Source organism: Bos indicus, chromosome 7, assembly GCF_029378745.1.
Source record: "Bos indicus isolate NIAB-ARS_2022 breed Sahiwal x Tharparkar chromosome 7, NIAB-ARS_B.indTharparkar_mat_pri_1.0, whole genome shotgun sequence".
Taxonomy (NCBI): Eukaryota; Metazoa; Chordata; class Mammalia; order Artiodactyla; family Bovidae; genus Bos; species Bos indicus.
In genome coordinates, this window is record NC_091766.1 from 12,874,510 (window position 1) to 12,889,013 (window position 14,504).

The following is a 14,504-nucleotide window of genomic DNA, read 5'->3' on the forward strand; positions in this document are numbered from 1 at the left end:
TAAACATCTTGAGGAAATACAAAATAATTGCAATAGTATGACTCTAGATATGGGAAGAGGCAACAAGAGAAAAATGTCTCCTGGATCATAGTTAGGCCCACGATCCAGAGAATCTTTAATTATTGATGGGAATCTAATCCAAAATTTTTAACACCTGGAGTGGCACATCAAACATTTTCAACCGACCTGGGATGAACCTCCCAGGGTCATGGAATAAAATTTGATTATGAAATGTCTCCCAAATATTGGTCAAATTCCTGACCAAGAGCAGAGGATCTGAGAAATGCTGCCATATCAGTCATCAGTGATTGCAGCCCTTCAACACAAGTTGGTGAGCAATGAGGAAATTCGGGATATGGGACACAGGCCTCCAGATCAAGGAAATTTTTTCAGTGAGCCCAAACTGTTGCATCTTCCCATACATAGAAAAGTCCTGCTGCTGCTAAGTCGCTTCAGTCGTGTCCGACTCTGTGCGACCCCAGAGACCACAGCCCACCAGGCTCCCCTGTCCCTGGGATTCTCCAGGCAAAAACACTGGAGTGGGTTGCCATTTCCTTCTCCAATGCATGAAAGTGAAAAGTCAAAGTGAAGTCGCTCAGTCGTGTCCGACTCTTAGCGACCCCATGGACTGCAGCCTACCAGGCTCCTCCGTCCATGGGATTTTCCAGGCAAGAGTACTGGAGTGGGGTGCCATTGCCTTCTCCGAGAAAAGTCCTACATACCTTAATTTGAAATTTAGGTTGTCAATATTTCTAAGTCTACAGGTATCAAGTAGACACTTTCCAAAGAAGAACAAGGAAGACAAATCTCAACATTTGGAATCCTGGCAGTGATGGTAGACACTCCCAGAAGATCCAAGTGAGAAGCAGTTAGAATGATCACCACCCTATTTCCCACAAGATTGTGTAATGGACATTGAATGGGGACACTGACAGTCTGACATCTTCTCAGTCTGCCAGTTTTCCGAATAAAATCATATTCCTTGCCTCAACACCCTGTCTCTTGCTTAATTGGTCTGTCATGCAGCGAACAGAGTGAGCTTGGACTCGGTCACAGATCCACTCTCTTAGCAAATTTCAGTTGTACAATACAGTGTGAAATATCAGATTGAAACAGGAGGGCAGGGGGAGGGGCACAATCTTTAAAGAATTGCATAGCCATGAATAGAACCAAGTAGGTCCAAGGTGATAGAAGATTTGGCTTCTAGTGAAATTTGAGCCTCATTTTATGCTTATTATAATATATTAGCATCTGAATGACACACTCACCAGCACCATGACACTTCCAAGACTGACCATAAAAGGTCAAAAAATTGGGTAATGGCCCATGAAAGAAGAATCAAATGCTTCCACTCCCTATGAAATTACCCAGCTGATATAATGTAACCACTGTGTATTTCCGGCCTGTTGCCCAAGCCATATGCTCTGAGATTCTTAAGCTTAAGATACCTAATGAGTATCTAAGGGGATGGTGTACGGATGGGTGGAAAGCTCAGAACTTTCAAGGACCAAAGATGAAAACGAAGCCAGCCTCTTTATGTTTATGAGTCTGTGGACAATTTCTAAAGTCTTTATTGCATTTGTTACAGTATTACTGGGACCTTAGCTCCCTAGCCAGGGATCAAAGCCAGATCCCCTGCAATGGAAGGCCAAATCTTAACCACTGAATGGCCAGGGAAGTCCCCCAGACATCCTCTTATCTGTAATTGTTGATGTTCAGTCACTCAGTTGTGTCCAATTCTTTGTGACCCCATGTACTGTGGAATTCCAGCCTTCCCTGCTCTTCATTCTCTCCCAGAGTTTACTCAAACTCATGTCCATTGAATTGGTAATGCCATCCAACCATTTTGTCCTCTGTCGCCCCCTTCTCATCCTGCCCTCAGTCTTTCCTAGCATCACGGTCTCTTCCAGTGAGTCGGTTCTTTGCATCAGGTGGCCAAAGTATTGGAGCTTCAGCTTCAACATCAGTCCTTCCAGTGAATAGTCAGGGTTGATTTCCTTTAGAATAGACTGATCTCTTTGTTATACGTTATGGCAGAGTAGAAGGATGTGTGCTCATTTTCTCCTGTGAGAACTCCAAAATTGCAACTTGGTGTTGAACAACCATTGACAGGAGAATGTTGGATCCCACCAAAAAAAGACACCCCACCTCCAAGGGCAAAGGAGAAGCCCCAACAAGATGGTCGGAGGGGGGAATTTGCATTTGGAATCAAACCCCATACCCACCAGAGACTCTCAGAGGGCTCAAACAAAACCTGTGTGCACCAGGACTCAAGAGACCCCACAGAGACTGAGCTGGACCTCCTTTTGAGTGTTTTGAGTGTCTCCTGTGGAGGCATCGATCACTAGTGGCCTGCCGCAGGGACAAGGGCTCTGGCTGCAGCAGACCTGGGACATGTGGTATGTGCATAAGCCCTCTTGGAAGAGGTCACCATTAGCTCCACTATAGAGCTACCGAGCAGATGACCCACAAACTGCAGAACACTGTTAAGAAAGTTCTAGGACCCACAACAGATTTTTCAATCTGGGGATCCAGCAAGGGGACAGAGAACCACAGGGAATTTGACTTTGGAGGCCAGTGGGATTTGATTACAGAACTTCCATAGGACTGGGGAAACAGACTCTTGGCAGGCACAAGCAAAACCTTGTGCACACCAGGACCCAGGAGAAAGGGGCAGTGTCCCCACAAGAGACTGAGTCAGACTAGCCTGTGAGTGTCTAGGGGTCTCCAGTGGGTGCGTGGGTTGACAGTGGTATGCCATAGGGTCAGGGGCACTGAATACAACAGTGTGGGCATAAGTCCTTTTGAAGGAGTTTGCCATTACTGCCATTACCCCTATCATAGTATGGCCTCAGGCCAAACAACAGGGAGGGAAGACAGCCCCGCCCATCAACAGGTAATTGGATTAAAGAATTAATGAGCATGAAAAGAAAGTGAAGTGACTCAGTCATGTCCGACTCTTTGCAACCCCTTGGACTGTAGCCAACTACGCTCCTCCGTCCATGGGATTTTCCAGGCAAGAGTACTGGAGTGGGTTGCCATTTCCTTTTCCAGAGGATCTGCCTGACCCAGGGATTGAACCCGGGTCTCCTGCATTGTAGGCAGAACGCTTTACAGTCTGAGCCACCAGGAAAGTCCTACTGAGCACCCATCAGAGCAAAACCCAGATTCCCCCATTAGTCAGTCTCCCATTAGGATGCTCCCACAAGCCTCTTATCCTTATCCATCAGAGGGCAGACAGAATGAAAACCACAATCACAGAAAACTAACCAAACTGATCACATGGATCACAGTCTTGTCTAACTCAATGAAACTATGAGCCATGCCACGTAGGGCCACCCAAGACCAACAGGTTATAGTGGAGAGTTCTGACAAAACGTGGTCAACAACAACAGACTCCAAATTGGGAAACAAGTACATCAAGGCTGTTTATTGTCACCCTGCTTACTTAACTTACACGCAGGGTACATCATGAGAAATGCCAGGCTGGATGAAGCACAAACTGGAGTCAAAATTGCCGGGAGAATGATCAATAACCTCAGATATGCAGATGACACCACCCTTATGGTAGAAAGTGAAGAGGAACTAAAGAGCCTCTTGTTGAAAGTGAAAGGAGAGTGAAAAAGCTGGCTTAAAACTCAACATTCAGAAAACTAAGATAATGGCATCTGGTCTCATCACTTTGTGGCAAATAGATGGGGAAACAATAGAAACAGTGACAGACTTTATTTTCTTGGGCTCCAAAATCACTGCAGATGGTGATTCCAGCCATGAAATTAACAGACGCTCCTTGGAAGAAAAGCTACGACCAACCTAGACAGCATATTCAAAAGCAGAGACATTACTTTGCCAACAAGCGTCCATCTAGTCAAAGCTATGGTTTTTCCAGCGGTCATGTATGAATGTGAGAGTTGGACCAAAAAGAAACCTGAGTGCTGGAGAATTGATGCTTTTGAACTGTGGTGTTGGAGAAGACTCTTGAGCATCCCTTGGACTGCCAGGAGATCAAACCAGTCTATCCTAAAGGAAATCAGTCCTGAATATTCATTGGAAGGACTGTTGCTGAAGGTGAAACTCCAGTACTTTGGCCACCTGATGGGAAGTGACTCATTGGAAAAGACCCTGATGCTGGGGAAGATTGAAGGTAGGAGAAGGGGATGACAGAGGATGAGATGGTTGGATGGTATCAAGGACTCGATGGACATGAATTTGAGCAAGCTCCGGGAGTTGGTGATGAACAGGGAAGCCTGGAATGCTGGAGTCCATGGGATTGCAAAGAGCCAGACATGACTGAGTAATTGAATTGAACTGAACTGATCTCCTTGATGTCCAAGGGACTCGCAAGAGTCTTCTCCAGCACCATGGTTTGAAAGCACCAATTTTTGTCCATTTATCTGTCTATGAACATGTAGGTTGTTTCCATTTCTTGCTGGTATATATCGTGCTGCTATGAATATTGGGATGCCTAGAGCATTTCTAATCCATGCCTAACATTCCAGAAAACTTTCAACATGAAAGAGCTGTTTTAAAAGTTTACAATTATGTAGTGCTTACTAAAGATCTTTCTTCAAGTGTAACCTTGAATGCTGGAATTCTACTAATTTTGGAAATGAATACTAATATGAGCTAATGCTCTAAGTTGTCATTCAACACTAGTGTGTGTGTGTGTGTGTGTGTGTGTGTGTGTGTCTGTGTGTGTCTGTGCACTCAGTTGCTCAGTTGTATCTGACTCTCTGTGACCCCATGGACTGGAGCCTGCCAGGCTCTTCTGTCCATGGGGTATCCCAGGCAAGAATACAGGAGTGGGTTGCCATTTCCTACTCCAGGAGATCTTCCCTACCCAGGAGTTGAACTCATGTCTCTTTCAGCTTCTGCATTGGCAGGTGGATTCTTTACTGCTGCCACCTGGGAAGCCCTTCAACACTAGTACATAAGGTTTCAGTTCAGTTCAGTTGCTCAGTCATGTCTGACTCCTTGCAATCCCATGGACTGCAGCATGCCAGGCTTCACTGTCCATCACCAGCTCCCAGAATTTACTGAAACTCATATCCATTGCATTGGTGATGCCATCCAACCATCTCATCCTCTGTTGTCCCCTTGTCCTGCTTTCAATCTTTCCCAGCACCAGGGTTTTTCCCAGAGAGTCAGTTCTTTGCATCAGGTGGCCAAAGTATTAGAGTTTCAGCTTCAGTATCAGTTCTTCCAATGAATATTCAGGGTTGATTTCCTTTAGGATTGACAGGTTTCCTTTAGGATAGATCTCCATGCAGTCCAAGGGACTCTCATAAGTTTCAAAGGTAGTGATTTTTTCCTTTAATCAGATAATGAGTTTTTTTTTTTTCCCATTTGAAGCCTTTTGGATCCAGGGGTGCATTTAACTGTATTTGTAGTATGCAATTAGATTTAAATGTTTATGATGTTCTATTCATTCTCTGTTTATGGGCCATTGAAAAAATGACAGTTTGGTATTTTATTTAAATATTTATTTCTGTTTATTTGGCTGTGGCACTTGGGATCTTTGATCTTTTTTGGGGGGGCGGGGGCAGTATTTTTGTTGCAGAATGCAAACTGTCAGTTGTGCCATGTGGGATCTAATTCCCTGACCAAGGATAGAATCAGGGGCCTCTGCACTGAGAGTACCAAGTCTTAGCCACTGGATCACCAGGACAGTCTTGGCAGTTTGATATTTGATGGGATTTTCCTAGTAGCCTTGTGTGGTAGTTCCTGGATAGTCATAACCCATTATACATATTGTATCCTTTTCGGTGAGAAAGATACATTTTGTTTGTGTTGCAAATGGAAGCCTTTTAAAATTTTCCATTCTATTAAATACTTGGAATACATTTTATGTTTGACAAGGATAGCAGTGTATACTGTTATATAAAGTATGATTTGTCTTTCCTTCTGACTGGTATTTGTTGAAAAGACTATGAGATAATACAAAATATGTGATAATACCAAAAAAAAAAAAATCTAGAGTTGGAGAGGTCCTGTCTGAAAATAGAAAGATTTTCTATAATCTATCCCTTTTCCACTTCCATTTTAGTATTCACAGATAGCTCACCTGTACATGATTTAAAAGCAAAATGCAAAGAAAACATACATTTCTCAGATTTTAGAGCCCCAACACCATACTTGAGACTGCTGTATCTTCTGTAACACAATCTGAGTCCTAATTTTTTAAATTTAACAGGAGGATAATTGCTTTGCAATGTTGTGCTGGTTTCTGTCATACACCAACATGAATCGGCCACAGGTATACATATGTCGCTTCCCTCTTCAACCTCCTTCCCACCCCCTTGTACCCCAGAATCCTATTTTTTTTTGGGGGGGGCATTACCATGCAGCACGTGGATCTTCCCTGACCAGGGGTAGAACTCATGCCCCTGGTGGCTCAGACAGTAAAGAATCTGCCTGCATTACAGGAGACCCAGGTTCGATTCCTGGGTCAGGATTATCCCCTGGAGTAGGGACTGGCTACCCACTCAAGTATTCTTGCCTGGAGAATTCCATTGACAGAGGAGCCTGGTGGACTACAGTCCATGGGGTCACAAAGAGCCAGACATGACTGAACGACTTTCACTTTTGTTCTTACACACTAAACCACCAGGGAAATCTCAGTCTAATCTAATCTAATCCATTTCAAACTTTGATGTTTCCCAGCACTGAGCCTTCCGTCCTCCCTTTCTAGCCCCCACTCATTTGGTACTTAAGGTAAATAATCCCAGAACAGATGGCCCTACTGAGAAGTTTGAACCCCGTAACCCTAGCTGAGTGCAAGGGTTCTGCTCAGTTTAACAACAGGGTGTGAGAAGTTTCATTAAGTTCTCCCATGTACATTTCATATAGGAAGGAAATTTATTTTCGGTCAGTTACTGCTGCAAATCCTACTGAACATTTAAATGTAAATGACTATAGTGTCCATAGGGAGAAGGAAATGGCAACCTACTCCAGTATTCTTCCTTGGAGAATCCTGTGGACAGAGAAGCCTGGAGGGCTGCTGTCCATAGGGTCACACAGAGTCGGACACGACAGAAGTGACTTAGCATGCATGCATAGTGTCCATAAGACAATTGATTCTTTTTTTTTTTCTGGTAGAAGAAACACATTAACTCTTCTCCCTTCTCCCATCCCCCTTTTTGAGGTATCATTCACTAAAATCTTTCTCCTTCTGTTAGGATCACAATGTCTTAATTAACTTTTCTTAGAAGACAGTTTTGAAATCAAGTTATGTTAGTCTTACTACTTTATTTTTTTCTTTAAGAATGATTTGTCCATTCTGCCTTCCTTGTATTTCCTGGTAAATTTGTGAAAAAGATTGTGTATTACACTTACTGTTGTGACTGTGGTAGATACTACATTGTCTCTTAGATCATTATGTATAGTAGTACCATGTCAGCAACATAAGTGCCTATCTGTGAAACTGGCATGTTTTCTTATTGGTTTACATGCTTAATTTTTTGAACATGTTCATAGTTTTCTGAGTATTCAGTTTATATTTCTTTTCTTACATATGTTTCTCTTTGTTTTCTTGCATTTATTCTATTGTAAATACATTTCTTAATTTCATTATCAGAATGTTTATTATAAGTGTATAGAAACAATTATTTTTGTCTTGATCTTGTATCTTACAAACCTGTTGAATTCAAATTATCTGTTCCTTTAGTTTTTCTAGTGGGCCCTAGATTTTCTATATATAAGATACTGGATTGAAAGTAGAGATGGTTTTAAAGCTCCCTAACCAATCTGCATACGTTTTATTCCTTTTCTTGCTGAGTGGGTTCTTGGCCTAAATCTCCAATAAACTGTCAAATATAAGGAAGAGATATAGTTTATTAATTATGACTTGGGAAAACACTCACTCTTTCACCTTTAAACATAGTATTTGGTGTTTTCCATAGCTGTTCAATATGAGGTTAGAAAATTTCAGTCTGCTTTTGGTATGTTGAGTGTTTTAATCATGCAGGACTATTGGATACTGTTAATTATTTCTTTGAGTCTGTTGCCACTTTTTTATTATTTTTTTTTCCTGAATGAAGGCCTTAGAGAACTTTTTTTCATAGGTTTTTTAGTAATTTATTTATTTTTGGCTGTACTGGGTCTTTGTTGCTGTGCGGACTTCTCTCTAGTTGCAGTGAGCAGGGGCTACTCTTTGTTACAGCGCACTTCATTGGAGTGGCATCTCTGGTTGCAGAGCACAGGCTCGAGGGCACACAGACTTCAGTAGTTGCAGCACATCCTTACCTACCATGCCTAAAGTATCTATAAACAAATACACGTGTCCTAGCCAAGGAGTCAAGAAAGCCCACCTCCCCCATTTCATTTTTCACTTTTTCCCCAAACTTTAAACTTTTAATTTTGTATTGGGGTATAGCTGATTCTCCCCCATTTTTTTTTTAAAGGGATCTAGTTCATTGACCAGGGAATGAACTCAGGCCCCCCGCATTGGGAACATGGAGTCTTAACCACTGGACAATGAGGGAAGTCCCTCTCCCCAAATTTTTAAAAAACTATTTGCCTGCACCTTGCAGCATGGTGGATCTTGGTTTCCCAATGAGAAATGAAGCTCTTTCTTTAAAAAAATTTTTTATTGAAATATAGTTGATTTATAATATTGTATTAATTTTGCTGTACAGTGATTCAGTTATGCATTGTATACATACTTTAAAAATATTTTCTCCATTATAATTTATAACAGGATATTTAACAGTTTCCTGTGCTATATGGTAGGACCTTATTTACCTGTAATCATTCTTAATGGAATTGATTTCATCCCAGTAGTTGACTAGAGATGTGATCTTATGGATCACTGGTAAGACAGCACTGATAATACCTATGATTTAACTGTTGCAGATAAGAATGAGTAAGAAATTATTTTTTCAACAAAAACTGTGACTAAATTTTTAAGAAATTGGTCTAAGGATAATGTAGCTGACATCCTATTTACAGGATATAACTGACTGATATTGTATAATAAGTAAATGAAGAAAACTGCATGGATTTCAGAATATTCATAAACAAAATGGGTACTTTATTCTTTGAGGTAAGGAGAAACAAAATGTGTTATCTAACAAATGCTTCAAAAAATAGTTGGTAAAGTATTCAAAATGAGTACAAAAATGACTGCTTCAGAAAAAATTCAATTTAAGTCACAGAAAATAAAATACAATTAAAAAACACACTGAAGGATTATGTTCAACTACAAGTAATCAGAAACAGCCAAAGCCTTCCTGACAGAAGGAAGGTGCTTCTCACAAGGAAACACTGGGTCAAGGATGGCACTGCACAATGCACTGGAGAAGCAAATTGATATGCAGGAGAGAAACAAAGACATAATCCAGAGAAGAGTAGTATCAGAGAATATTCCCAACCATAGAGCACTGAAATATTGTCATAGTAGACACAAGAGGCCTTACAGGAATTCAAACTCTGCTGGATCTTTGATGTGGAAGCTGTGAAGACATCAGGGGAAACTATACTTCTTTATGAATGGAAATCAAACATTGGTTGCTGGTGTTGAGGCTACTCTTGACTGCTGCTGCTGCTAAGTCACTTCAGTCATGTCCGACTCTGTGCGACCCCATAGACAGCAGCCCACCAGGCTCCTCTGTCCCTGGGATTCTCCAGGAAAGAATACTGGAGTGGGTTGCCATGCCCTCCTCAAGGAGATCTTTCCAACCCAGGGACTGAACCCATGTCTCCTGCATTGCAGGCAAATTCTTTACCATCTGAGCCACCAGGGAAGCCCAAGAATACTGGAGTGTGTAGCCTATTCCTTCTCCAGGGATTTGAGGATTCTTTACCAGCTGAGCTACCAAGGAAGCCCTAATAGCAGGCATATAAATTCCTTCCATTTTTGTCTCAGAATGGCCTTATTTTTTCTTAATTTTTATTAGCAAGTGTAATGATCCTTAAAACTTAAGAAAAAATAAGGTCATTCTGCCATCTATGGGGTCACACAGAGTCGGACACGACTGAAGCGACGTAGCAGCTGAAACAAAAATGGAAGGAATTTGTCACTAGTATACAAACTTTGAAAGACCCGTTAAAAAATTCACCAGTAAGTAGTGACCTACATGAGAAAAGAACCTAAAGAGAAATGTACATGTATAACTTATTCACTTTGCTTCATACACTTGAAACTGACATAACACTGTAAATCAACTGTACTCCAACTGTTTTTGTTATTTTTGTTGTTCAGTCACCAAGATGTGTCCAACTGTTTGCAACCCCATGAACTGAAGCACGCCAGACTTCTCTTGACAGTACAGCCTTGACATACTCCTTTCCCAATTTTGAACCAGTCCGTTGCTCCATGTCTGGTTCTAATTGTGGCTTCTTGTCCTGCATATGGGTTTCTCACAAGATAGGTAAGGTGGTCTGGTATTCCTATCTCTGTAAGAATTTTTCAGTTTGTTATGATCTACACAGTCAAATGCTTTCAGGCATTAATTAATTAATTAAGTAGATATAATTTTTTTTAATTTCCCATGCTTTTTCTATGATCCAATGCATGTTATCAGTTTGATCTCTGGTTCAAAAATCCTGCTTGTACATCTGGAAGAGTTCTTGGTTCAGGTACTGTTGAAGCCTAGCTTGAAGGATTTGGAGCAGGACCTTGCTAGCATATGAAATGAGTGCAACTATACAGTAGTTTGAACATTCTTTGGCATTGCTTTTCTTTGGGATTGGAATGAAAACTGACCTTTTCCAGTTCTGTGGCCCCTGCTGAGTTTTCCAAATTTGCAGGCATACTGAGTACAGCACTTTAACAGCATCATCTTTTAGGATTTGAAATAGTTCAGCTGGAATTCCATTACCTCCACTAGCTTTGTAGGAATGAAAAGTGGTGTGTCTGCTTTAGAAAGCAGTGTGAATATTCCCCAACCAACTAGACTTGCCATATGACCCAGCAATCTAACTCCCGGGCATGGACCCAGAGAGAACTCTAATTTGAAATGATACAGACACCCAGTGTTCATAGTAGCACTGTTTACAAGAGCCAAGACATGGAAACAATCTACATGTTCATCAACAAATGAATGGAAAAAGAAGATGTGGTACAGATATACAATGGAATATTACTCAGCCATAAAAATGGAAATAATGCCATTTGCAGCAAAATAGATAGACCTACAACTATTCATACTAAGTGAGGTAAGTTACACTGAGAAAGACAAATACTGTATGGTCACTAACTTACATGTGGTATCTCAAATATATCACAAATAAACTTATTTTCAAAACAGAAACAGATTCACAAAGATATGAATAAATGACTGGTATTCAAAATAGCCAAGAACTATTAAAACCCAACAGTAGGAAGACAATCCAATTAACAACGGGCAAAAGATCTCAAAGAACCATTGACCAAAAACGATATACAGAGGGAAACTGGAAATATGAAAACATGCTGAATATCAAATGTCAATGGGAAATTGCAAAGAAAACAAAGAGCTAACACTACACAATTATTCAAAGACTAAAAAGCAAAACACTCAGAACGCCAAATAGAGGTGACGATTATCTTCATTCACTGCTGTTGCTGTTGTTGTTCAGTCACTAGGTCCTGTCTGATTCTTTGTGACACCATGGACTGTAGCCCACCAAGCTATAGTCCCCCAGGTCAGTAGGTGTCCATCCAATATGCTATTAGGGAAAAGCAGAGAAATAGGTCCAGAAAGAATGAAGAGGCTGGGCCAGAGCAGAAATGATGCTCAACTGTGGATGTGTCTGGTGGTAAACGTTAAGTCCAATGCTGTAAAGAACAATGTTGCCTGGGAACCTGCATTGTTAGGTAAATTGGACAAGGTCAGGTAGGAGATGGCAAGAGTCAACATTGATGTTTTAGGAATCAGCGAACTAAAATGGATGGGAATGGATACATTTAATTCAGATAACCATTATATGTACTACTGTGGGCAAGAATCTCTTAGAAGAAATGGATTGGCCCTTATAGTCAACAAAAGAGTCTGATATGCAGTACTTGGGTGCAGACTCAAAAATGGCAGAATAATCTCAGTTCGTTTCCAAGGCAAAATGTTCAACATTAGAGTAATTCAAGTCTGTGCTCTAACTACTAACACTGAAGAAGCTGAAGTTGAGCAGTTCTATAAAGACCTACAAGACTTTCTGGAACTAACACCGAAAAAAGATGTCCTTTCATCAGAGAGGACTGGAATATGAAAGTAGGAAGTCAAGAGATACCTGGAACAAGTTTGGCCTTGGAGTACAAAGTGAAGCAGGGCAAAGGCTAACAGAGTTTTGCCAAGAAAATGCACTGGTCATAGCAAACACCCTATTCCAACAACACAAGAGACGACTCTACACATGACATCACTGGGTGATCAATACTGAAATCAGCTTGATTATATTCTTTGCAGCCAAAGATGGAGAAGCTCTATACAGTCAGCAAAAACAAGACCTGGAGCTTACTGTGGCTCAGATCATGAACTCCTCATTGCCAAATTCAGGCTTAAATTCAAGAAAGTAGAGAAAACCCCTAGAGTTTATTCCACCATCTAGTGGAGGTGACCAACAGATTCAAGAGATTAGATATGGTAGACAGAGTGTCTGAAGAACTATGGACAGAGGTTCGTAACAGTGTACAGGAGGTGGTGACCAAAAGTAACCCCAGTAAAGAGAAATGCAAGAAGGCAAAATGGTCGTCTGAGGAGGCCTTACAAATAGCTAAGAAAAGTGAAAGGCAAAGGAGAAAAGGAAAGATGTACCCAACTGAATGCAGAGTTTCAGAGAATAGCAAGGAGAGATAAGAAAGCCTTCTTAAGTGAACAATGCAAAGAAATAGAGGAAAACAATAGAATGGGAAAGACTAGAGGTTTCTTCAATGATATTGGAGATACCAAAGAAACATTTTATGCAAAGATGGGCACAATAAAGGACAGAAATGGCATGGACCTAATAGAAGCTGAAGATATTAAGAACAGGTAGCAATAATACACAGAACTATACAGAAAAGGTCTTAATGACTGGAATAACCACAATGGTGTGGTCACTCACTTAGAGCCAGACACACTGGAGTGTAAAGTCAAGTGGACCTTAGGAAGCATCACTACGAACAAAGCTAGTGGAGGTGATGGAATTCCAGTTGAGTTATTTCAAATCCTAAAAGATGATGCTGTTAAAGTGCTGCAATCAAAAGGTCAGCAAATTTGGAAAACTCAGCAGGGACCACAGAACTGGAAAAGGGTTAGTTTTCATTCCAATCCGAAAGAAAGGCAATGCCAAAGGATGCTGAAACTACCATACGATTGCCCTCATTTCATGTGCTAGCAAGTTTATGTTCAAAATCCTTCAAGCTAGGCTTCAGCAGTAGGTGAACCAAGAACTTTCAGATGTTCAAGCTGGATTTAGAAAAAGCAGAGTAACCAAAGATCAAACTGCCAACATCTGTTGGATCATAGAAAAAGCAAGGCAATTCTAGAAAAACATCTACTTCTGCTTCATTGACTATGCTAGAACCTTTGACTGTGTGGATCACAACAAAATGTGGAAAATTCTTCAAGAGATGGGAATACCAGAGCACCTACCAATCTCCTGAGAAACCTGTATGCAGTTCAAAAAGCAACAGTTAGAACTGGATATGGAACAAGGACTGGTTTGAAATTAGGAAAGGAGTACATCAAGGCTGTATATTGTCACCTGCTCATTTAAATCATATGCAGATCATGCAAAATGTTGGACTGGATGAATTATAAACTGGAATCAAGATTGCTGGGAGAAATATTATATCAACAACCTCAGATATGCAGATGATACCACACTAATGGCAGAAAGTGAAGAGGAACTAAAGAGCTTCTTGATGAGGCTGAAAGAGGAGGGTGAAAAAGCTGGATTAAAACTCAACATTCAAAAAAATAAGATCATGGCGTCTGGTCCCATCCCTTCATGGCAAATATAAGGGGAAAAAGTGGAAGCAGTAACAGACTTTATTTTCTTGGGCTCCAAAACCACTGCAGATGGTGACTGCAGTCATGAAATTAAAAGATGCTTGCTCCTTGGAAGGAAAGTTATGACAAACCTAGACAGTATACTAAAAAGAAGAGACATTACTTTGCTGACAAAGGTCCATATAGTCAAAGCTGTGGTTTTTCCAGTAGTCATGTTCGGATGTGAGAGCTGGACATAAAGAAAGCTGAGCACCAAAGAACTGATGCTTTTGAATTCTGCTGGAGAAACTCTTGAGAGTCCCTTGGATAGCAAGAAAATCAAACCAGTCAATCCTAAAGGAAATCAACCCTGAATAATCATTGGATGGATTGATGCTAAAGCTGAAGCTCCAGTACTCTGGCTACCTGATGGGAAGATCAGACTCACTGGAAAAGACCCTGATGTTGCAAAACATTGAGGGCAGGCGGAAATGGGGGCAAGAGAGGATGAGATGGTTGGATGGCATCACCGACTCAACAGATATGAGTTTGAGACTACTCTGGGAAATAGTAAAGGACAGGGAAGTCTGGCAAGCTGCAATCCAAGAGGTCACA